The 24,040-nt window shown below is 38.1% G+C and overlaps 1 protein-coding gene across 3 annotated transcripts in view; it reads right to left on the reverse strand.

Moving 5' to 3' along the window:
• CDKL5 (cyclin dependent kinase like 5) overlaps positions 1–24,040 on the reverse strand; it is a 174,211-nt gene that overhangs the window by 69,353 nt on the left and 80,818 nt on the right. The gene's annotated exons all lie outside the window — the stretch shown is intronic.

Genomic DNA, 24,040 nt, shown 5'->3' on the forward strand with positions numbered 1-24,040 from the left:
TTCTTACTACCCTGCAGGCATTGTCAGGGAAGGAAAAGGAGAATGGGGAGAGGCTGGGGGACTAAGGGCTGATCTGGCAACAGAGCATGGATGAACCAGCAGCGCCAATGTCTTGAGGCAATGCAAAAGTAGAAAGATGGACGACAATAGACAACATCTACATTGCCCTCTGAAACCCAGGGACACATTTAATTGGGTTTCTCAAATCAGAGAAAAAACTTCTATAACACTTGGTAGTTGCTGGTAGCAGAATACCTCTTCCAAGTCTCCTCCTTTCACATATCTCTTCCTAACAAACCTATCTTCCTAACCTATCTAGTTATTCACCAGCTCCTCCCCATTGACACCCATTTCAAATCCAAAATGGATAAATATTTGTCACCAAATACCAATCATTAACATCCCCCTATCTTTATTTAGCCCTCTTGAATTAACAGAAGTAGTTGGTGAGAAGAACCCTACTTTAAACTGAAACATCACAAGTTCTTTTTTTTTTTTTGGTCTTTTTTGGCTGGAGGAGAAGAAAATAAAGGCTAGAAAGGAAATGGAAATGCTAAGGATTAAGTATAACTACGCTAAATAATTCATGTCTAATATTCTAGCCTATAAAAGGAATAAAAAAGCTTTTGGCAAAATAATATATAGATTCTTCAAAGCCAACATGTCATATAAAAAGGTCTTCTGGATAACTCAGGCCCGCTCTTTTTTTACTCTAAGTAGGGATACTTTCAGATCTGTAAGAGCAAACCTTTTATAAAACTTTGTCCCTGCATCAAAACAAAAACAGATACAATATGAGGCAATAACCAACAGGGTACAAAATCATTAACTTATCCAAAATACATGCTTTTCTCCGAGGTTCCTTATAAAAGCAAAGGAAATCATAAAAGTAGGGAGAAAAAAATAAATTTTTAAAAAGCGACCATTATGGTGAAAAACAAACATTATGGTGAAAGACAAACCCTGAGTCATAACCATGTCTATAAATCAAACCCTGTTTCTCACCTGCCCGATGAAAATGGTAGAAAGTACCAGCTTTCTTATTTGTGTTACAGGGGGAAAATTATCTGAAAGTGCTATAGGCTACTGAGGAAAAAGGTTCTTATTAAGGTTATTATGTTTTTGTTTTTTATGGGAGAAACAGAATGTAGAGTACAGAGAGCTTTGGGGATACAATTTATTTGTATATCGGCAGACCTTCTGATTTAAACTCAGCCGTCCAGGTACTTTCTGATACTGTAATGGTTTCATTATTGAGAAAGAAAAACTGCAAAGTCAAAAGTGATGTGGAGGATGATCACCTAGAATATTAACAGAGGTACTAGGTAACTCTGCTAAGCATGCTGGTTGGTGGTTTAGTCGCTAAGTTGTGTCCAACTCTTGTGGACTGTAGCCCGCCAGGCTCCTCTGTCCATGGGATTTTCCAGGCAAGGATACTGGAGTGGATTGTCATTTCCTTCTCCAGGGGATCTTCCCGACCCAGGAATCAAACCCAGGTCTCCTGCATTTCAGGCAGATTCCTTACCGACTGAGATACGAGGGAAGCCCACTCTCTCTTAATACACCAACATTGTTTTCTTACCCTGCGCCTTTTCAAATGGCTCCAGCTAGCAACCCACCTACAGCCTAAGGGAAAGTACAAAACCCTATCAAGAAAACTGCTCACAGCACAAAGAAAGGGGCAGCAGGATGGCATCCAGGAAGAGAGGCCAACTGCCCACATTTCAACTGAGTGTAGCATTTCATCCTATAGTGCACATTTTTTTGTTGCGTCCTAAGTGTTAAAGCTTGCTTTGATTTTATAAAAGGTCTTGCTTAGTTCAAAACTGCCCACTGATATGACTACATATTTAAATTTATGACTGCCACCATCTTGAAGAAAGAAATTCATCAGATTTCCCCCCAGCAATCTCATAAATAGAATTTACAGTATAAAACAGTTGCCTGAAGGGGGGGGGGCGAGGGTCAAAAAAATGAAATGTTTATTCTTTTATTTATCCTTTCATCAATACCATGAAAATCCTCTTTTGCCTCAACACACACATACACACACACACACTCAATACGGGTTTTGTATTTACTTACAGAACAAAGTCAAACAAATGGAAGTTTTCTACATAAAGTCAATTCAATGTATGGTGGAAAACACAAAAGCAATTAAGAGCAGAAGATGCTGGAAAAATTTAACATTTTTTATTCATACTACTTATAAAATTAATATGAACTCATATAAAAGAATATAAAGGGATATAAGAGTATAAAAAGAAATAAAAAACTGTATAACCCTTCCCAAAAACACTTGATAATATTTTCTTCCAGTTAATTTTTCTCAAATTGGAAGAATCTGACCACACATATACTTTGTTGTATGTTGCTTTTAATTCACTTGATATTGTACATGGAATATTCTGACCTGTCATTAAATACTTTTGAAAACCACTATTTTTAATAGATGGTTATTTAACCAATCTGCCAATGAACACACTTCAACATCTGCATCTTCATTTCCATAAAGCAAATTCTGTAACTGATAATCTAGGTCAAGGGGTATGAACTGATATATCCAAAAATATATTATTTTACAGTTCCTTTCAGCAGCATGAGAACCCGCTCTACAACCACAGCCAACACTAAATACAATCATTAAAAAATCTTTAGGTACCAATGAGATCAGAGGTTTATTTCTGAACTAATATTACCTGGAAATAAAAGAACTTAAGAAAGTTTTCTTCCAGCAACCTTAAATATTGTTTCTACTCCTATATGTCTAAAGTTTCCATTACAAACCTTGTAACTTTAAGGCTGAACTTTTCATAATTGCTTTATGTGTTTCATTCACTATTGCATCATAAGTGCCTAGAATGGCAGGCACATAGTAGGTGTTCAATAAATATTTCATGAATGACTATTTCATGAGTGAATTAATCAAAACTGCTCTATCGGTTTTGTTCTTTTATTTCCTTCATTTTTGGTTTATCATCTTTCCTTATTTCAGCCAACTTTTGCAATTTTTGCCTTATTTCAGCTTGCTTACCACTATAGAGGCCATATTCTCCTGGCTCTCCTTTAGGAGACAACTTCATCTGCTTGTTACCAAAAAAAAATTATTTTTAGAACTATGTGTTGCTCTTAAATCTTCAGAGCAGTATTTTATCTATTCAAGACTTTTCATAAGCCACACCCTCACTCTCATTTATAACTCATCCTCACTAAGACAGGAAGAGATCCACCAGGCTTGGTGTCAGGCAGCAAAAAAGGTAGTTGGACTTTTTATCAACCTGCATTTCAAAGGCAGATTGATGTACCCAAGCCCAATTTGAAACTTGGATTCTTAGTAAACATTCTTGTTGGGCCGGCTGGTCTGAGGCTGGGCCACCTGGGCAAAGTTCCCTGAGTAAGCTGTTTGCTAAGCCCACACTTCCTAGCACATCCTACTCCCATTAATTTACCTTCACCACACCTTGTCATGGGGTCTGTGCATCCTAGGATACAAAATGCTGCTTCAAATCCATCTCTGCCTCTTGCCCTTCTGTATTTGAGGCATTTTGTCTCAGAAAAGATCTGGCAATATAGATGCTGATAATGATCCAAGTCTTTTCCTATTCCTTTTGGATACTTTGCCATATTCTGGTTCAGAAAATAGAAGAGATAGCATGTATTTTTCAAACAATCTCCCTGGACTTTGCTAATTATCTTTGATGTTTAGTTTCTTAATTTACAGAACTTTTACAAGTTCATGGCTTTGTTTTTAAATATCTTCATGCCACCACCTTGAGATGTTACATATAACATAGATGTAGACAAAGAAAAAATATGTGAAAACTCCAACAAACTGTGTTTTAAATTCAATTTATTCAAAAAAGCAAGACATTGCCCCCACAACATCTGCAAGAGAATGTCACCAGCTGTAGTTAATAAGATAGACATAATCCACTACTTGTTTCAACATCTTATTTGTTTAAACGAGGAGCTACTTAAGAGCTCATATTTTAAACAACAAACTAAGGATATCATAAAATATGTAAGCAAACACTAATGATCATTCCATGCCTCACCCTTAATTTTGTCTCAAAATTGAAATTATATTACTTCAGAATGCAGAAAGATAGAGGTTCTTGAATTGTACTCTTCGTGAGTAAACAAGCTAAATGAAGGCATTTAACACTTTCTAGAATAAATTTCCACAATTGAAAAAGATAAAGAGAATGAAAAATAAACTTTTTAAGTAGTAACAAATAAAAAAATACCTCTAGCATTTATATTTCTTCCTGTATTCTCATGATCCTCCACCCCATAAAAACCATGCATCCATCAGTGAACAACCATACTGAACACAGAAACTTGTAATCAAAACTCACTTCTGCTGACTGTCTAAAGCTCCTGAGTCATTGGTTTATTCCCAGAATCAATTGTCCCTTCTTAAGATGTTGGCAAAGTAACTGATTGGTATTAACAATCATAAATTTACTAAGTTATTTTAAATGCAGTTACATAACCTGATTTAATTATGCTTTGGAACAGTAAATTCTCTAAACCAATCATACAGTTATAAGGAAGTAGCAGGAGTCATCGTTTTAAATGTTTTGCTCTAGTTTAAAATATCCAACATGAAACAGAACAGAAAAAAATAATGATTTTATTTTACTCTGCTATTCATGGATTAAACCATTCCAAAGGTTATACTCTACAATTCATTCTCTATTCTCTGAGGAAGCCCTTCCTTGGGAGAAATTACAACTTGACAAGTATTTTAAAATACCTCACTCTGTATTTGGTATGCAAAGACCACACTAAGTGCTTTCAAACACTGATGAGATCCTTCAGCAGAAGCAAAATCCTATAAACATAAATATTATCACATTATAGACAGATATGGTAACTAAAAAAGTCAGCTTTATTTTACTATTCTTAAGAACTTTTGTGCCAGGCCCTGTGTTTCCCATGTATTAACTCATCTAATCTTCAAATCAATACTCTGAAGAGAATCTTACCATCATGTTCATTGCATAGATGAAAATGTACTGAATTTTAGGAGGTGCCATAATTTGCCCCAAGATCATACAACTAAGAAGTAATAAGGCTAAAATTTCAAACCTAGGAAGATTGATTCTGGAGGCCATTTTTCATCTATGGCAATGCTACTTGCCATTGCAAGTCATATATATATAAATTCTATTGTTGAAAAGGGTATATTCTGAAACACACACACACATGCTCACTCTCTCACTCCTAGGGAGGTATGCTTACTTCGCTTCTGTATTTTCTCAAAATGCTAGCAGCAACAAAACTTTTCAAATAGTTTTCTAAACTCTGTTATAATATTTATACATCTAAAAGTATGTACAAATATTTTATATATTTCCATCTTTATCTATATTCAGACTTCTATTTCACAGAATCTTAGACAAATTAAGTTATTGTTACATTATGAGCAAAATTATAAAATGGGAGTAAATTCATGCACAGGATACATTCCATGGCAAGTAAATACAATGGAGCATTTAACAGAAATACAAAACATTACCCAGGATATGCAATGATAAGAACCAGGCTGTTCTCCAAGGAATCCCTCAGAGATCTTTCCTTGACTTGTATTTATTATTAATATGTATAAACTACCATAGTTTGCCAATACTAAAAGTTAGATTAACTACTAAATTTAAGTATTTCAGATGTAATCAAGAAAGATTAATACTCAGGTGTGCATGTCAGTCAGCTAAGAACTGTCTGTTGGGCCCCAACTTTATGTGAGGTTATTTTATGTGGCATCCTAAGTTTAACATGAGTGAGTAAGTACAGCATCTCATTTGTACAAAAGTTTACATCCTAGTGTGTAATAATGCATGACAGTAAGTAAAAATTTATGACAAAAGTTAAGAAGTACAGTGAATGTTATATGATATGCCACAGAAGTTTAAAACAGGTTGATCATGTAAATATAAAGAAAAAATGTATTCCACTTTGAGATTTAAGTTTATAATATATTGGTTTGTTTTGTTCTTTCTCTTTCTGAAATGTGAAATATCATAAATAAATCTTCGTTCATGCCCATTCCTTCTCTCCCCAGAGGTAACTTCCATCCTAAAGTTGGTAAGTACCATTCCCAGACACATTTTTATTACTACCAATGAATTTATCCATAAGCAAACTTACTATTTTGTACATTAAAAATCATAACTGGCATGTTATTTTACACATCCTTTTCCAAGTTCTTTTTAAGTACAACATGGTATAGTTGAGATTTAAACATAAATCTAGCCACCTGGGGATAACTGCGCCCCCAGGGGACATCTGGCAATGTCTGCAGACACTTCTGGTTGTCACAACAGGGTCGGGGGTTGTCGTTGTTGTTCAGTCGCTAAGTCGTGTCTGATTTTTTGCAACACCATGGACTGCAGCACACACTTCTTACTAGCATCTAGTGGTTAAAAACTATGGATTCTGCTGAACACCCTACAATGCACAGGACAGTCTCCACCACAAAGAATTACCTGGCCCCAAATGTCAAAAGTACTGATGTTGAGAAACCCTGCTTTAGTTTTATTCATTGTAATGGTTTTGTGATAGTCCACTATAAGCATTTCCCTTAAAAAAGAGCCTGACCACTTGTTGAGATCAGGTGAAGCTTTGAAAAAGACTAATACACTGTGAAAAGAAATTTTAGTTGAAAATGGGATGATTAAAAGATTAATTCTTCAAAAATTATTAAAGCTATTAATCAAGGTACTAAAATGTCTACATTCATTTCATTTTCATAAAACAATTACTTTTATAATAACTTTTGCAATATGGTTCCATTAGAACATCATATAGTGAACTATCAAAAGATAAATAAAAACATTATTTTTTGTTGCTAAGAACTCTTACATTTTAAAAAGCATTACAAGGAAAACTCCCATGCTCAGGCTCTAAAAAGAGGATAGTCTTGTGAAGATATGAATACATCATCAAGGATATGAGAAAGTATGCAGCCAAGAAAGGAAGATGTGGGAAGTGGGATCTTACAAAGAAAAAGTCTTCTATAAAACAACTGCCTTCAAGTCAAGTCAGTAATAAAATTCCTACATAACAAAATCTATTTTCTCATTTGTTTCCAATAAAACAGCAAATCCCTTCTACCCCCTCTGGGCTGGATCTGCCCTCCATAAATCTTTATTGAGATGTAAAATAAGAATAAATGAATGTAAAATATTTAGAGACCACGCCTAACCATGCCCTCATCTTCCCCCTCTGAACCTGGTCCTGCCTCCTGTCCCATATCTCAGTGAACCCTAGCCAGAAATTAAGGCCCACTCTTTCCATCTCCCTTGTCTGCAATCCCCAGTCCATCCAGGTTATCACCAAGTACTGTTGATTTTTGTTTCCTAAATCTTTTAGAAATTGGTCCACTGTTCTTCTCTACCTGAACACTCCCATCCTAGTTGGAGCCTTTGGAATTCCCACCCAGGGTATTGCCTAACTTCCTAACACGTTTAATATGTCTGCCACTCAGCAACAGGTTCTTCATTTGCAAAGGAAAATCGGATTAACTGCCCTTAAAAGACTCTTCCCAAACTCCCCTGCCCTAAGGACCACATCAAAGCTCTTTAACCTGGTCAGCAGGGAATGGTCCCCAACCTCTTCTTCTTTGGTCTCCCTTTCTTGCCGAGACCTCGCCATCCTTACCATGATCTCTCCTGCTATTGAGGCTGTTCCCTTTCCTCCTAAAACCTTGGCCCTCCCTGTGCCATTCAACCCTACACTATCCCTTAGGCCTTAGCTTAACTGTCACTTCCTTAAGGAAGTCTTCCTATAGCCCCGTGACTACATCTGAAGCCCCAAATACTCTGAGTAGACACCTCTTCTTCGTAACTTGTATTAAAGTGATACCTTCACATATTTATCTGATTCTACCACAGGACTGCAAGTGTGTAGGTGAGAAATAAATGTATGACTGGTCTAAAAGTATGTTGAGCAAGAGAGAAAGATCTAGTGCAAATGTCGCACTGCATAATGTATTTAAACCTCACATCTTGCCGGCCTGTGTCACCCATCTATTTGGACATCATTCTACTAATTTCTACTACAGTTTAACAGAGAAAAACACCTTTTCCTACCATAATTATAAAAAGAATAAAAGATATTCCTTGATATACAAGGAACTCAAACAACAAACCTAAAAACACAGAATACAAATATACAGGTTTATGCTTTTTAAGGACAGTGTATCCCTGGGAGACTTATTAAGATAGATCTGTTTCCTTCTTTCTTCAGAAAGTTTTAAAAAATGAGGATAATGAAAGAACATAGAGCCTTCAAAATTTTATCTGGCTCCGTCCAGAAGTCCTTCAGCAGGCAGGAATAGAAACAAGGTCTTTAAGTTCAGAATTATACTGTCTTGATTAAAAATCTCTTTTGCTACTTGGCTACTCTGGCCTCCTACAGATCTTGAAAAGGCACTGCAAAACTAATATTGCTTTCTTTTTGTTAAAAAAATTCTTCCACAGCATTGCTATAAAATTATTGCAGTTACTAGGTTGCCAATATTTATCAAGATACATCAGAAGGCTTACTAAATTAAAACGTCATTATTTATTGCTTCATTTCTCCACCTACAACAAGGATTGCTCTCTTTCACCATCACCTCTATTCCATTTTGTGACAAAACTAGTAAGCTTTCCTCTAGTCTGGCAAAATATAATATGGGAACATATATGTCACATAATTACTAATATCTAACATGTGCGTTGTGAGACACTCTGAAGGAAATTGTAACAGGCCCAGAACTAGCTAATATATCACTTACAGTCCTATATAGTAACAAGGTCCTCAAATCCTCAGGGCATACGTGCTACAAATGCTCCCAGTCATTTTATATTAGTGGAGTTCTAGGAAATGAAGGAAAAGAGGTAAAGCCTGGGCCGATGTGGAACAGAGAAGGGAAGAACCTCTCGAGGTGAGATATAGTAACATGAGGTTAATGGGAAGAGAAAATGGAGAGGCTCTCTTGAAAATGTAAGCCACATTCTTAAGGAGAACACTAGAATTCCCACAGTCAAGTCCTGAACTGTTTTTACTTGAACATTACAAGTGAACATACCAGTAAGGCTGTGAGACTTGGAGCCATCTAGATGGCTGAGGTTTGAGTGTCTCAAATATAAGAATAAAAAACAAAAACCTAGGACCATTTAGCTGATAAATGTAAACAAGCCCACATACCTAGAAAGCCTTTATAAATACTTCTAATATGGTCCAGTGTAAGTATTTAGTGGATCAATATCAACCTGAAAGCACACTGCTTGACAACGTCTAAGGATGTAACCATGAGGAACTAAGGAAACTAATTCACACAGAATTGTACACTTAAAATAGCTACCTCTTACTGTATATAGGGTACATTCTTTATATGTAAATTATACCTCAATAGAGTTGATTTTAAATGCATCATTTAAAAATAATTCACCTCATAGTTATAGACTAATATAAATTGACTGCCCTACTTATTATGGTAGATTAGGTAATTAATAAAATGTTATCAAGATGAAAAATGAGGCACCCAGGGAACAATTTTCACTAATCCCTCTAGCACAGCAAATAGTAACTCTCTTCACTAGAAAGGGATAGGTGAACTTTCAAACAATTTAGCTCCCTATTTATAGATTACACAAAATCTGAGATGTACTTAATTTCATATAGCCCATACTTACAGACATTATATACAGATGCTCTCAAACCACCTTGGCTACACCAAACTCAGACTTGGTATTGTCAGCAAATGAATGGAAATTTCAAAAAGTACATTGTAATGATGCTTGCCAGACAGCATTTCAGTTTAGAAATATTAACCATCATGTATGTACTGTAGTTACTGTACAATTGTGTTAAAATTTTATTTCATTTTGTGCTCATTTTATAACAATGAATAATGAGAAAATGAAAATTCCACTTCTAGTGATCAAATAATCAAAAATAGCATTAAGTAAGTATGCCAAATGCAGGCAATCTACAACCTCAATCAGACAATCACTGGAGTTAAGCTGTGTTCAATAGTGAGCAAAATTTAAATTTAAATGACGAAAATGTATCCTCTAAGACTAAATCTAAGATGTGCCAAGAAAACGTAGCTCTTTAATTTTCTACAACTGATTTAATCTTGCTTTTCAAGCTCTGACCTTGACTTTAACTTGCATTTTATAGTAGCTCAGTCCTTTTTGATTTATAGTTGTTGTTGTTTAGTCGCTAAGTCATGTCCTACTCTTTGCGACCCCACAGACTGCAGTATGCCAGGCTTCCATGTCCTTCACTATCTCCCAGAGTTTGCTAAAACTCACGATTACTGAGTTGGTGATGCCATCCAACCATCTCATCCTCTGTCACCCCCTTCTCCTCCTGCCCCTAATCTTTCCTAGCATCAGGGTATTTTCCAATGAGTCAGCTCTTCCCATCAGGTGGCCAAAGTATTGGAGCTTCAGCTTCAGCATCAGTCCTTCCAAAGAATATTCAGGGTCGATCTCCTTTAGGATGGACTGGTTGGATCTCCTTGCTGTCCAAGGGACTCTCAAGAGTTCACTCCAGGACAATTCAAAAGCATCAGTTCTTCAGTGCTCAGCCTTCTTGGTAGTCTGTCTCTCACATCTGTACCTGACTAAAGGAAAAACCATAGCTTTGACTATATGGACCTTTGTCAGCAAAGTAACGTCTCTGCTATTTAATACACTGTCTAGGTTTGTCATAGCTTTCCTTCCAAGGAGCAAGCGTCTTTTAATTCCATGGCTGCAATCACTGTCTGCAGCAATTTTGGAGCCCAAGAAAATACAATCTGTCATTGTTTCTACATTTTCCCCTTCTGTTTGCCATGAAGTGATGGGACCGGATGCCATGATCTTAGTTTTCTGAAGGTTTAGTTTTAAGCCAGCTTTTTCACTCTCCCCTGTCACTTTCATTAAGAGGCTCTTTAGTTCATCTTCGCTTTCTGCCATAAAGGTGGTGTCACCTGCATATCTGAGGCTATTGATATTTCTCCTGGCAATCTTGATTCCAGCTTGTGCTTCATCCAGCCCGGCATGTCTCATGAAGTACTCTGCATATAAGTTAAATAAGCAGGGTGACAATATACAGCCTTGACATATTCCTTTCCCAATTTGGAACCAGTTCGTTGTTCTATGTCTGGTTCTAACTGTTGCTTCTTGACCTGAATACAGGTTTCTCAGGGAACAGGTAAGGTGGTTTATAGTTTTTCTTCAGGTAAACACTCAAGTTTCTCTGTTCAGATTTTCTCCCTGCTTCTACCAAGATGGCAGCTGGGTGTATGGAAGCGGATGGGGTTTTGTAACTTGACTGTGGTAAACGAAGGACTCACAGATACACATGTATTGGCCCTTGTGCTGGCCCCTGGGGCTCTATGGTCCCCAAGACAAGGTTCCTTACAGGTCTGGACCCCAGACACTGGTCAGACGCTAATGCTGGACCCCATGCAGGCTGTGGGCGTAGGGATGTGCTCTTGGCTTAGAGCCCAGGGATCTGGCCTGGTTGTTTGTCTCCTTCTCAGCTTTAATAGGTAAAGCCATCTACACTCTGCAATCTCATGTATGGCTGCTGCCTGGCCAACAACTAGAGTGTTGATATCAGCCTGCCCCTCAACACAGCATCCCCACTGACAGGTTCGCTAACTCTCAACCTAGTTACGTGGTGTGGGTGATCCCTTTGGGATTCCTCAGAAGACACTCACAAGCTGAGGCGGCCCAGGTGCCCTCTCCCCACCTGACCACATGGCGCCACGAGGCACTCTGCTGTCACAGCGTCCGCTGTGTTGAGGTAACCTTGCAAGGCAGTTTCTTCCCTGAGTTTCAAGAGGGGAATGGGGCATAAGCATCCTTCACTTTGGGCTTCACCCGCAACTCAGTGTCCCCCAAACCCAGAATTCCAGACCCTCATGGTGGTGGGAAGGGCTTCCCTGATAGCTCAGTTGGTAAAGAATCCTCCTGCAACGCAGGAGACCCAGTTCAATTCCTGGGTCAGGAAGATCCGCTGGAGAAGGGATAGGCTACTCACTCCAGTATTCTTGGGCTTCCCTTGGCTCAGCTGGTAAAGAATCTGCCTGCAATGCAGGAGACCTGGGTTCGATCCCTGGGTTGGGAAGATCCTCTGGAGAAGGGAAAGGCTACCCACTCTAGTATTCTGGCCTGGAGAATTCCCTGGGCTGTATAGTCCATGGGGTCACAGAGTCGGACACGACTGAGTGACTTTCACTTTCATGGTGGTGGGAGGGGTGTGGGGAAGAGAATGTCAGGACTTGCCTGCCTTAACTCTGCTCTTCAATCCACATTTCTTTGGCACCTGGAAGGGCTGTCTTTTCTTTCCCTTTTAAGTCTCAAAGGAATTTCCCCTCTGAAGAGGCTTTTATCCTACTCTCTTATCTGGAACCATGATAAGAAAAGATTAGGAGAGAAAAACCAATTTATTGACCAAAGATACATCACCAGGTACTCCAGAAAGATTATCTCCATTAAATACATAAACATTCAGCTATAATGATAGAAAAATAAACAAAGAAAGGTTTAAAATTAAAATGGACTAATGATCAACATAAAAATATATGATCCAAATGAAGGCAAACAGCTTGCTATAGATTCCTTAATTGAGAGAAGAACTGACTGTGCCTAACTTCCTCATGGCCAATTTCCCCAGTAAATTATGTAGAAACCATTGAAGTCAACATACTTAAATTTTTTAGACACTGGTGGGTAAACAAGGTACAGAAAGCTAACAACAGCAGATCGTTATAGTAGCAATTGCTACTATAGAAGCAAGTTGCTCACTGATTCCTGAGAGCCCTAACAAAAACCAGACCCATGAGTATAGACTCATAACCTGCTAAAGTTAAGAGACTAAAATGGTTATTAAATCATAGCTTAAGAATAGCTATGAATAGCTTAAGAATGTCTGATTTGTGGTTTCCCTAGTGGCTCAGTGGTAAAGAACTCGCCTGCCAATGTAGGAGATGTAAGAAACTCAGGTTTAATCCCTGGGTCAAGAAGATCCTTGGAAGGAAAGTTATGACCAACCTAGATAGCATATTAAAAAGCAGAGACATTCCTTTGTCAACAAAGGTCCGTCTAGTCAAGGCTATGGTTTTTCCAGTGGTCATGTATGGATATGAGAGTTGGACTATAAAGAAAGCTGAGCGCCGAAGAATTGATGCTTTTGAACTGTGGTGTTGGAGAAGACTCCTGAGAGTCCCCTGGACTGCAAGGGGATCCAACCAGTCCATCCTAAAGGAGATCAGTCCTGGATGTTCATTGGAAGGACTGATGTTGAAGTTGAAACTCCAATACTTTGGCCACCTGATGAGAACAGCTGACTCATTGGAAAAGACCCTGATGCTGGGAAAGATGGAGGGCAGGAGGAGAAGGGGACGACAGAGGATGAGATGGTTGGATGGCATCACTGACTCAATGGACATGGGTTTGGGTGGACTCCGGGAGTTGGTGATAGACAGGGAGGCCTGGCATGCTGTGGTTCATGGGGCCGCAAAGAGTTGGACATAACTGAGCAACTGAACTGAACTGAACAAGAAGATCCCCTGGAGAAGGGAACTCACTTAGGTATTCTTGCCTGGAGAATTCCAAGGACAGAGGTGCCTGGCGGGTCACAAGAGTCGGACACAACTGAGCACACACATTCACACTATCTCTAGATATAAGGACTGCACCTTTATTTCACACGGGAGATTTATTTCCTGCTTTTAGGGGGACAGAAGTGGGTCAGAGCTTCTTTCTTGTATCAGCTGTTTCTCAAGCAACATCAATTCAAAATAATCAATATGCCATTGTGGCATATTTTGGGGTGGCCCACCTTGAGCCTCAACATCACCAAGGTTTAGTTTTTTCCAATTCATGAAACATATGCCAGGTTTTAGGACAGAAACATGCTAAGGAACCTCCAAAGTTTGAAAGCAACCAAAATTATGTTCTGTATAATATCTTTAAGGTACTAAGGCATAAGGTCCTCAGGTGCAGGATTACCACAACACTGCCAAGATGTGAAGGACTGACAGGTAGAGCAAGAGGACCTGAGAAGCTCCCTATTCACACAATTGGCCTGGAGCACCTCCAGGGACCCTGTGATCATGCTTTCTGACAGATCAGTCACACCTAGGCAGACAAGGAAACAGAACGGTACAACCAAAATCTGAAAAAAGTTCTAAATCACAGCTTTCTGCCATAACCATAATCCATGTAGAAAACTGAAAAGTACATTCAACTTAGGTAGTAACAATTTTTCTTTTCTTAAAAAACGTATTTTCAAAGGATCTAGTCAATTTGGTGAAAGTTTGTTGTTATGTGTTGTAGAGAAATCTAGAAAATGCCAGATTCGCTTTCTCTTACCATAGGAAATGATGTGTTTCAGATATAAATCAGCAACCTGTGATATTTTTGAAAGAGCTAAAATTCTGGCTTATCTTTATATCCAAGTAGCCAGCACTTTATCTTACATGTAATGCATATGTAATAAAAGGTCTGAAGTGAACTGTACCATATTTTCACAGTCACGGAAGAACTGCTTACCATCACCACATAAAGAAGCTGGATGACATCATATACGCTACCTCAAGCACTAAAGCAAAAATAAAAAGGAGAGAGGAAGAGAAAAATCCCCAAAGTGGCCATGCCTTTGAAACAACCATGGAATATAAACCTCAAGCAATGCAATGTTTCAAGAAAATTAGCCAAGGAACACTGTAAACCTAACAACATTCTAATATTCTTGGCAGTCCTTTACATCTTGGCAGTGTCGTAGTAAATCCCACACCTGAGGACCTTATGCCTTAGTACCTTATACATTCTGGCTACTTGACTTCAAGAATATCACCAAAGCTTTCTAGTTGAAATCCTCTTCTAGTAACATTTTCCCAAGGCCTCAGTGAGGCCATCAACTTTGCCAAAATAGATATTTCAAACATACTCTGCTTGTCAATCACTGGATTCAGGGAAAGAAATATGTATTACATTTCATGCAGCCCAGAAGCTGTCCAAGACTTCAAGGATAAAGTTTTCATTCCATACTTCATCTCCTAACTTTTAAGAAAAAGCACCTCTGCTCCAGTCACATCTAATTATTTACAGCTTCTCAACTGAGCCTTCACACATATTTACTTTTATCTGCTCACACTCTGTCTTCCAGTATTCATCATTTCTTCATTCATTTATTCATTTGTTCAACAAACAAACATTTCCCAAGCTCCTAGAAGGTGACAGGCACCATGCTAAGCAGTGGGGATACATAGGAAACAAGACAAAAAGAGGGAGGGTCCCTGTTCTTACAGCAGTTACATTCTGGAGAGAAGAGACATAATAAGCAAATAGGTAACAGATAAGAAGATGACAGTAACTGCTATAAAAGAAAGCAAAATGGGTCAACTTAATAGAGTATTGATTTGGGTTAAGGAGTTTCCAAGGAAGTGATGTTATAGCTGCTATTTAAATGACAAGAAGCCAACTTTGTATTTCTAGTTAATTCTTTCTTTTCTCCTTCAAAACCCTCCTTTGGGAAGCACTGCACAATCCTGCAGCTTATTCCGTGTGCTCCTCTCCTGAGGTCCCTAGCACACTAACCACACCTCCTACCAAGCTCTTACCACAACTACCCTGGAATCTTTGGTTTGCAACTCTGCCTCAAGGCCTACCTCAAACTACAGTTAATAAGATCCATGAGTGTAGGCACTACAAATAACTCTCACCCCTAAGACCTAGCAGAAAGGCGAACAAATAGCTTGGCACGGTGAATTAAGCAGTTCAACTGCTCTAAGTACTTCTTAAGGATCTTACAAGGACCAAGAAGAAATAAGGCAATAGACACACAGGGCCTAGAAATGGAATATGTAAATTTCATCATAACTAAAAAATCACAGAAAATAAAGGCTGAAATATTATTTCTCTTAAACAGACCAATCCCCTGAGTTTTGAAATAAACTGTTTTTTGACATTTTCATTCTCTGTTGGTCCTAGAACTCCTCAAGGGCAGAGAGCACATCCCAATCATTATGCTGTCATGAGTTTTGCCCCCTCCAGAATGGGGGTTGTCTACAATCACTAATCATGTCCTTCTTGTTGTTTATTCCAGACATCCAGCAGGACTCACTACAGCAGGTGTTTTAACAGATGTCAGCTTAACGAATTACATTTAAAGTTTCAAAGCTCTCTCCTGTGGTTCCTCTTGAGCCAGAACTAACAAAGAATCTTTATATATCACCAAAGAATGTATTTAAACAGCATGGATGATAAATCAATACAATTTTGAAAAAGGTATCTGACTTATATAAATCACATAGTGATTCAGATAAACCACATAGTGAGAAAGTGCCTGTAGAAATCTCAAAACCAATGATATGAAAAAACAGAAATTAATGGGTGACTTTAAGAGAAATTATATATTATTCTCTAACAAAACATGTCAGAAATTTTATATTTTATACTATTGGGTACATAGAAGATACATGTAAATAAATTTGATTCCACATTTTAAATGAATGGAACAATTTATATATTTCCATTAAAAAAATCAAGTTAAAGGACAAATCTTTTCTGAACAAAGGAACTTGGCTACATTATAACAGCTTTATAATAAGCCCCTAAAGTAGAATTTAAATCTAAGGGCATGCGTAGTATTTATATAATGACTTATGAATCACATCCTTCTAGTTATACTACTACCTGTATTTTTGTTCAAAAAGGCACTTCTAAAGGAATAGAAAATGTTACCACCATATAAAGAAATGTGATAAACAGATATATATCATAAAAAACAATCTGGTTAAATTTTCTCTTGAGCCCTAAACTACCAAACAGAAAGGCAGAAGTTTCTAACAAAATCATCACTTCCTACTTTCAGAAACAAATAAAAAATCTGATTATTAGATGACTATACACCAATTTAAAACATAAGCTAGGTACAGGCTATTTTTCATACTCCAGTTGCCAGATCTATCTATATGGTTTCATAAGAAAGAAAACAAAGTGTTTCTAACTAGAAATGCTGTTTAATTACATTTAATTCTGTGATAACTTTCAAAAGCCCAGAAGCACTTCTTTCAGACACAATCTTGATTTCAAACAAATAATAAAGCAAAGTGAAAGTCAAAAGATGTCATACATCAAGAAGAAGTGTGAGAACTTCAGATCCAGAGTCACACTGCCTGGATTTGAATTCTAGCTCCACCAGCTACTAGCCGAGTGACTTTGGGCCAGTTTGTTAACTTCTTGGTACCTCGATTTCCTTTATTGCAATCTGGGTCTAATAGTATCACTAACTCTTGAGAGTGCTATTAGGATTAAATGAGAAGATACAAAGAAAATGCTCAGTACAGCACATAAGCTAAATGTTATTACCATTATTACCATCATCAAGTTCAAAACACTCTATTTCTCAGTTCAGTTCAGCTGCTCAGTCATGTCCAACTCTTTGCGACCCCATGGACTGCAGCATGCCAGGCTTTCCTGCCCATCACCCACTCCTGGAGCTTACTCAACTCTACTTCTGGGCATTCTCAAATCACCAAAGCAAGTTTCCAGAGGAAAGTCGAGAGCAAGTAATTCGTCCTCAAGGGGCTTCTCCCAACCCTGGAGAGAACGAACAGACCTTACTATATAAAGCCCAGACTCACAGTTGAACCGAACTTCCCATCCAATAGGTTAAAGAGGGGTGACATTCCTCCGGATTTTGGGGCTGTAGCTTCCACATGAGACAGAAGCATGTCCAGGACTTAGAACAGTGATGGTGCTTGGAGAGACCCCTCCAGTCTGCCCACTAAGCACCACAGCCTGGAGAGGTGGGGCCAGGGAAACAATGCCCACTGGAGGGCAGCTCCTGGCAAAATGTCTAATGGTAACCTGAGTAACAAGCAACAGTAACCATGGTAATGACAAAGCACTAAGGACAACGCCCCTTTCCCCATTTGTCTGGTATGTCATAAACCAAAGGAGGCTTGTATTAGTCCACAGGAAGTAAAGGAGGGCTAGTAATACCAACAAGCCAGGTGACGAGCTAGATTTAGTTTTATTTCTAAAATAATTATATTTCTACCTGAGTGCTATGGGGCAAATTAAAATCTATTTCAAAGGACTTTGAAACTGTAAAAAACTGAGATCTCTGAAGGTAAAGACTAAGTCTCAATCACAGTGCCAGATACATTGTATATTTGAAGGATGAACTGATGTTCATTATCATAAAATGGACGTTTACAGAATTTTCACATACACAAATGGAAAATTCTAGTTGGTAAAGATGGAGTAGCCTCATTTCTCCCAGGTGCCTCCTCTTAAAACTAAAGACCCCTGTACATAATACACAAAGATAGAAGACAGGATGGAAAGGAGGAGGACGACTGCCTGAAGACTTGGGGACCTAAGGAACACCTCAGCACTCAGTCTCCTGGGGTCCCTCATTGTTTCCCATGTATCCTCACCAGGGTGCCAGAGAAGCCTGTGACCTGGAACCGACAAGAGTCGAATATAAAAAAGTGCTAAGAATAGCCCGTTCCCGCCGCTAAAAGATCAAAAAAAGGATGAGCTAACAACAGAAAAATCCTTCAAGGCAATACTCACCCTGCTCAAGCAAACATGAAAAACTGCACCACTACCCCACTGAGGTTTCAGTGGGGCTAAGTGGGTAGACACTCTTACACACACACACATAAGGAAGCAGGGACCTAATCTTCCATCCCCAGCCCGGCAGAATCAGGGAGTGCGCCATTCACCCCTCTGTGGTGCTGGTGGGTCCAGTTCTCAAGCTGATCTTCTCTCTTCCCCTAGGCAGAAGCAGGCAACAGTACTCTGGTGCCCCTGCCAGGGTAGTGTCTTCAGGACAAAGCAGAGATAATAAGGAAGGGTGAATGAGTGGTCCACTTTTGCTGGGATTCCCTGGTGGCTCAAATGGTAAAGCGTCTGCCTGCAATCCAGGAGACCCGGCTTTAATCCTTGGGTCAGGAAGATCCCCTGGAGAAGGAAATGGCAACCCACTCCAGTACTCTTGCCTAGAAAATTCCATGGATGGAAGAGCCTGGTGGGCTACAGTCCATGGGGTCGCAAAGAGTTGGACATAACTGAATGACTTCACTTTCACTTTCTTTGCTGGAAAGGTCTTAGCAAGGCCAAGTGAGGAGCTGAACATCTGCTCCATCCACCTGCAAGGAGGCAGTGGGAGTAAAAGCAAGACTTCTGCAGAGGTGGGATCAAGGAGGCCTAGCAAGAAACTGAACATACACCCCCAACCCTCACACTATCCTGCTACAGGAAGGCTACCTGCTCAACAAAATAAATCAAAAAGGATCCAGAGCCTCATACAAATTGACCAGGATAGAAACAAAATTCACTCATCATACCAAGGACCTTTAGAGTCACAATTTGAATGAGAAGACAAGAGACTTACACCAAGATGAAATAAATGTTGGAATTATCTGACAAGGATTTTAAAGCAACTCCAATAAAACTACTTCAACAAGCAACCCTAAAATGCCTGTGACACAGACAAGAAATAGCCCCAACCAAAGCTTGCTCTCTCTTGAGCTTAAAGCCCAATAAAGGACCAGCCTACCAAAATGGAAAACTTAAACAATAACCACTCTACTTCAGCCAGACTTAACAGTGAAAATTGTGACTCCATTCATACCAGCAAAGGCAGACTGGGAAGCAGGCCCAATCCCCTGCCAGGGTAGTGTCAGTGGAGGCCACGTGGGGAGCAGTGACAAGGCACGCCTGCCTCTCCTGCTCCTCCTACAGGATGGTCAACAGTTACCATATGCAAGTAAGTGCATGCACCCCACGTGCAGTGTGGCCAAATAATACCAAAGCGTTGGACTTTGGAACAGAGAACGGTTTTACTGCAGGACCATGCATGGAGATGGGTGGGTCATGCCTTAAAAATCCTGAACTCCCGGAAAGCTTTCAGCAGAGCCCTTTTCTAGGAAAGCTGACGGAGAGGCAAACATCTTGGTGAAAATGTGTGTGTGTGTGTTAGTCGCTCAGTCGTGTCCGCTCTTCGCGACCCCATGGACTATAGCCCACCAGGCTCCTTTGTCCATGGAGTTCTCCAAAGAATACTGGAGTGGGTAGCCATTCCCTTCTCCAGGGGATCTTCTCAACCCAGGGATCGAATCCAGGTCTCTGGGATTGCAAGCAGATTCTTTAAGGTCTGAGCCACCAGAGAAGGCCCTTAATAAAAACATATTATATCAAAATATGTGGGATGCAGCTAAAGCAATGCTAAGAAAGAAATGTATAGCACTAACTGCATATATTAAAGAAGAAAGGTCTCAAATCAATAACCTAAATGCTTACCTCAACACTAGAAAACGAAAACAAACCCAAAGCAAGACGGAAGGAAATGATAAAGATAAAATCAGAAATCAATGACGTTTCAAATAAGAAAACAATTGAGGGAAAAAAAATCAATGAAGTAAAATCTGTTTCCCCCCAAAATTGGTAAAGTTGATTAACATCTACCAAGACTGATAAAAGATTTTTAAAAAGAGAGAAGACAAAAATTATCAATATCAGGAATGAAATAGGGGAGATGCCTATAATTCTGTAGCCATTAAAAGGATAGTAAGAAGTACCACAAACTTCACACTCATAAATTTGACAACTTAGAAAAAAAAATGGGCCAATTCCTTGAAAATCACAAGCTACCAAAACTTAACCAAGATGAAATAAACAATAGTCAGATAATTATTAAATACAGTGAATTTATAACTTTAGAGTTTCTAATAAATCTTCAGGCTCTGATGGGTTCACTGAAGAATTCTACCAAACATTTGAAGACGAATCAGCATCAATTTTATATAACCTCTTCCAGAAATCAGAAGAGGAAGAAACGCTTCCCAACTCATTTTATGAAGTTACTGCTATGTGGATACCAAACCCTGATAACACAAAAAATGAAAACTACCGACTGATACAGCTCATGAACTCAAAATATTAGCAAATCAAATCCAGCAATATATGAAAAGAACTATGCACCATGACCAAGTTGGATTTATTCCAGATATTCAAGACTGATTTGACATTTGAAAATATTATCAACAGGGTAAAGAACAAAAATCACATAATAGAAGAATCTGACAAAATCCAGCATCCATTCATGACTTAAAAAATAAAAGAAACTCTGGTAAGCTAATAGAAGGTAATTTCCTTAACTTGATAAACATCATCCATAAAACTCTGCAGCTAACATATTTAATGGTGAAAGACAATGCTTTTCCCCTAAGATCGCAAAAAAGACAAGAGTGTCTGCTCAATCACTGCAACTTAACACAGTATTATAAGTTCTAATCAGAGTAATAAGCCACAAAAAAGAAATAAAAAGCAAACAGAGTGTAAACAAAGGAATGAAATAGACACTATTTATAGATGACATGATGGTCTACATATAAAATTCCAAGGAATCAACCAACAAACTCCTAGAACTATGAGTCTTGTGAGACTGTAGAATACAAGATAAACACACAAAAATTAATTACATTTCTATACACAAACTACAAAAATGTGGAGACAGAAATTAGAAGCAACATAAGATTTACAATTGCTCCAAGGAAATGAAATATAAACCTAACAAAATATCTATAGCATCTGTATCCTGAAAATTATAAAATGTTAATGAAAAAAATTGAAGAGAACCTAAATAGAGAAACACACTGTACTCATGTATTGTAAGAATCAACAAGATGCCAATCCTTCCCAAATGGATATATAAATTTAAAGTAATTCCTATCAAAATGCCAGCAAGTGTTCTATAGCTACAGGAAAGCTTATTCTAAAACAGAAACTGAAAGGCACATGACCTGGAATAGCTAAAGAAATTTTGAAAAAGGAGAATAAGGTGGGAGGAATCACTATATCTGATGGTGAGGCTTGCTACAGAGCCACATAACAGTAGTCAAGACAGCATGACACTGGCAGAAGGATAAACACTCGATCAATGGGACGGCTCAGAGAATCCAGAAATAGAGCCACACAAATATGCTCAACTGATTTTTGCCTGCAAAAGAAATTCAGTGAAAGGAGGAGAGACTGTTCAACAAGTAGTGCTATAGCAACTGGTCATCCATAGGCCAAAAAACAAAAAGCCTCAACCTACATCTCAAGCAACCTATATAAAAATTAACTCAAAACAGATCATGGACTTAAGTGTAAAATGCAAATTTATAAAATTTTAGATGCAGACAAAGGAGAAAATCTTTAGGATTAATGACTAGACAAAAAGTTTTTAGACTTACCACCAAAACTACAATCTATAAAAGGAAAAATTATTAAATTACTGCATCAAAATTAAAACATTCTGCTCTGTGAAAGACCTGATTAAGCAATGAAAAGACAAGCTACAAGCTGGGAAAAAATATTTTCAAACATATCCAACATGGATTTTAATCAAGAATATATATATATTTCAAAAACTCCTTAAATTCAACAGTAATAAAACATTCAACTAGAAAATGGACGAATGACACAGATATTTCACTGAAGAGAATACAGAGATATCAAACAAGCACGTGAAAAGATGTTCAACATGACTAGCCATTACAGAAATGCAAATTTAAACTACGAGATCACCTATATACCTATTAGAATGGCTAAATAAAAAATAGTAATAAAAAAAAATAGTAATAATACCAAAGGTTGGTGAGCATATGGAGAATGAGATCAGTCATACATTGCTGATGGGAAGAGAAACACTGGAAAAAAGAGTACACCAGTAGTTTCTCACAAAACTATACGCTCATTTAGCATATAACTCAGCAACTATCCTTTTCAGCATTTATTCCAGGGAAATGAAAGGTCAGGTTCACAAGAAACCTGTGCATGATTCTTCATAGCAATTTTATTTGTAATAGCCAAAAACTAGAAAAAACCTGAAGGTCCTTCAATAGGTTAATAAACCATGATACCTCCCACTCTATGGAATACTACTCAGCAATAAAAAAGAACAAATGATTGGTTCACACAAAAAACCTGGATGGTTCTCAAGAAGTCATGCTGAGTGAAAAAGGCCAATCTAAAAAAGTTATATACTATATCATTCCATTTAAATAGCATTCTTGAAATGACAAAATTATAGAGATGAACATATTAGTGGTTGCCAGGGGATGGGTAGAGGGTAAAAGAGGGATGTAGCTACGTCGGGATGTAGCTGTGTCTATAAAAAGATTGCATAAAAAAAAAAGATTGCATTAAAAAAAAAAGATTGCATAAAGAATCCTGGTTAAAAAAAACTGTCCTCTATCTTGACTGTGGTGGCCACACGAGTTTACACAAGTGTCAGAACTACATATACACACAAGCACACACACCACATACACACTAGTGCAAGTAAAATTGGTGAAATCTGAATACAATTGATGGATTATATCAATGTCAGTTTTCTGGTTATGATGTTCTGCTATAATTATGTAAGATACTACTATTAGGAGAAATTATTTGAAGGATATATAGAATCTATTATTTCTTATAATTGAATCTAAAATTCATGTGAATCTATAACTATCTCAAGAGAAAAATTTAAAGAAAATCAAGTCAGCAATATATATGAAAATGAATGCGAAAGAGGAAGTGAGGGTGGCAATGTCCAATCTGATTCCAAGGTTTCATAAGTTTTACAGTCTCCCACAGAAGCACACACCCCATTAGAACATGATAGGGATTCTTCCTCAAGAAGTCTGTGAGAAGGAAATCTGAAAGACTCTTGACTGAACCAAGTGAATGGGTTTTCCAAATGAGACCATCAGAGCAAGATGCAGTCAGATGGATTGGCAAGTTTAATGCTGTCCCCATCTCTGCCTTCCCCTGGTGCCCTGTCAGGTAGGAGGAAGCTTCTGACGAAAAGTAGATCAGTTAAAAGAAAAACAAGCTACAATTTTTGCACATCTGAAAGTAGTAAGTATATGTATGATGCTGATACATATAATTAAAAAAACAAATACTAAAACCTTCTCTAACACAGTCTCCACAATTCCATTTCAAAGAATCTGTTCTAGCCTATTTTGCTTAAATGAAGATGTACCAAGGAAGAA

This window comes from Cervus elaphus, chromosome X (assembly GCF_910594005.1).
Source record: "Cervus elaphus chromosome X, mCerEla1.1, whole genome shotgun sequence".
In the NCBI taxonomy this organism is placed as follows: Eukaryota; Metazoa; Chordata; class Mammalia; order Artiodactyla; family Cervidae; genus Cervus; species Cervus elaphus.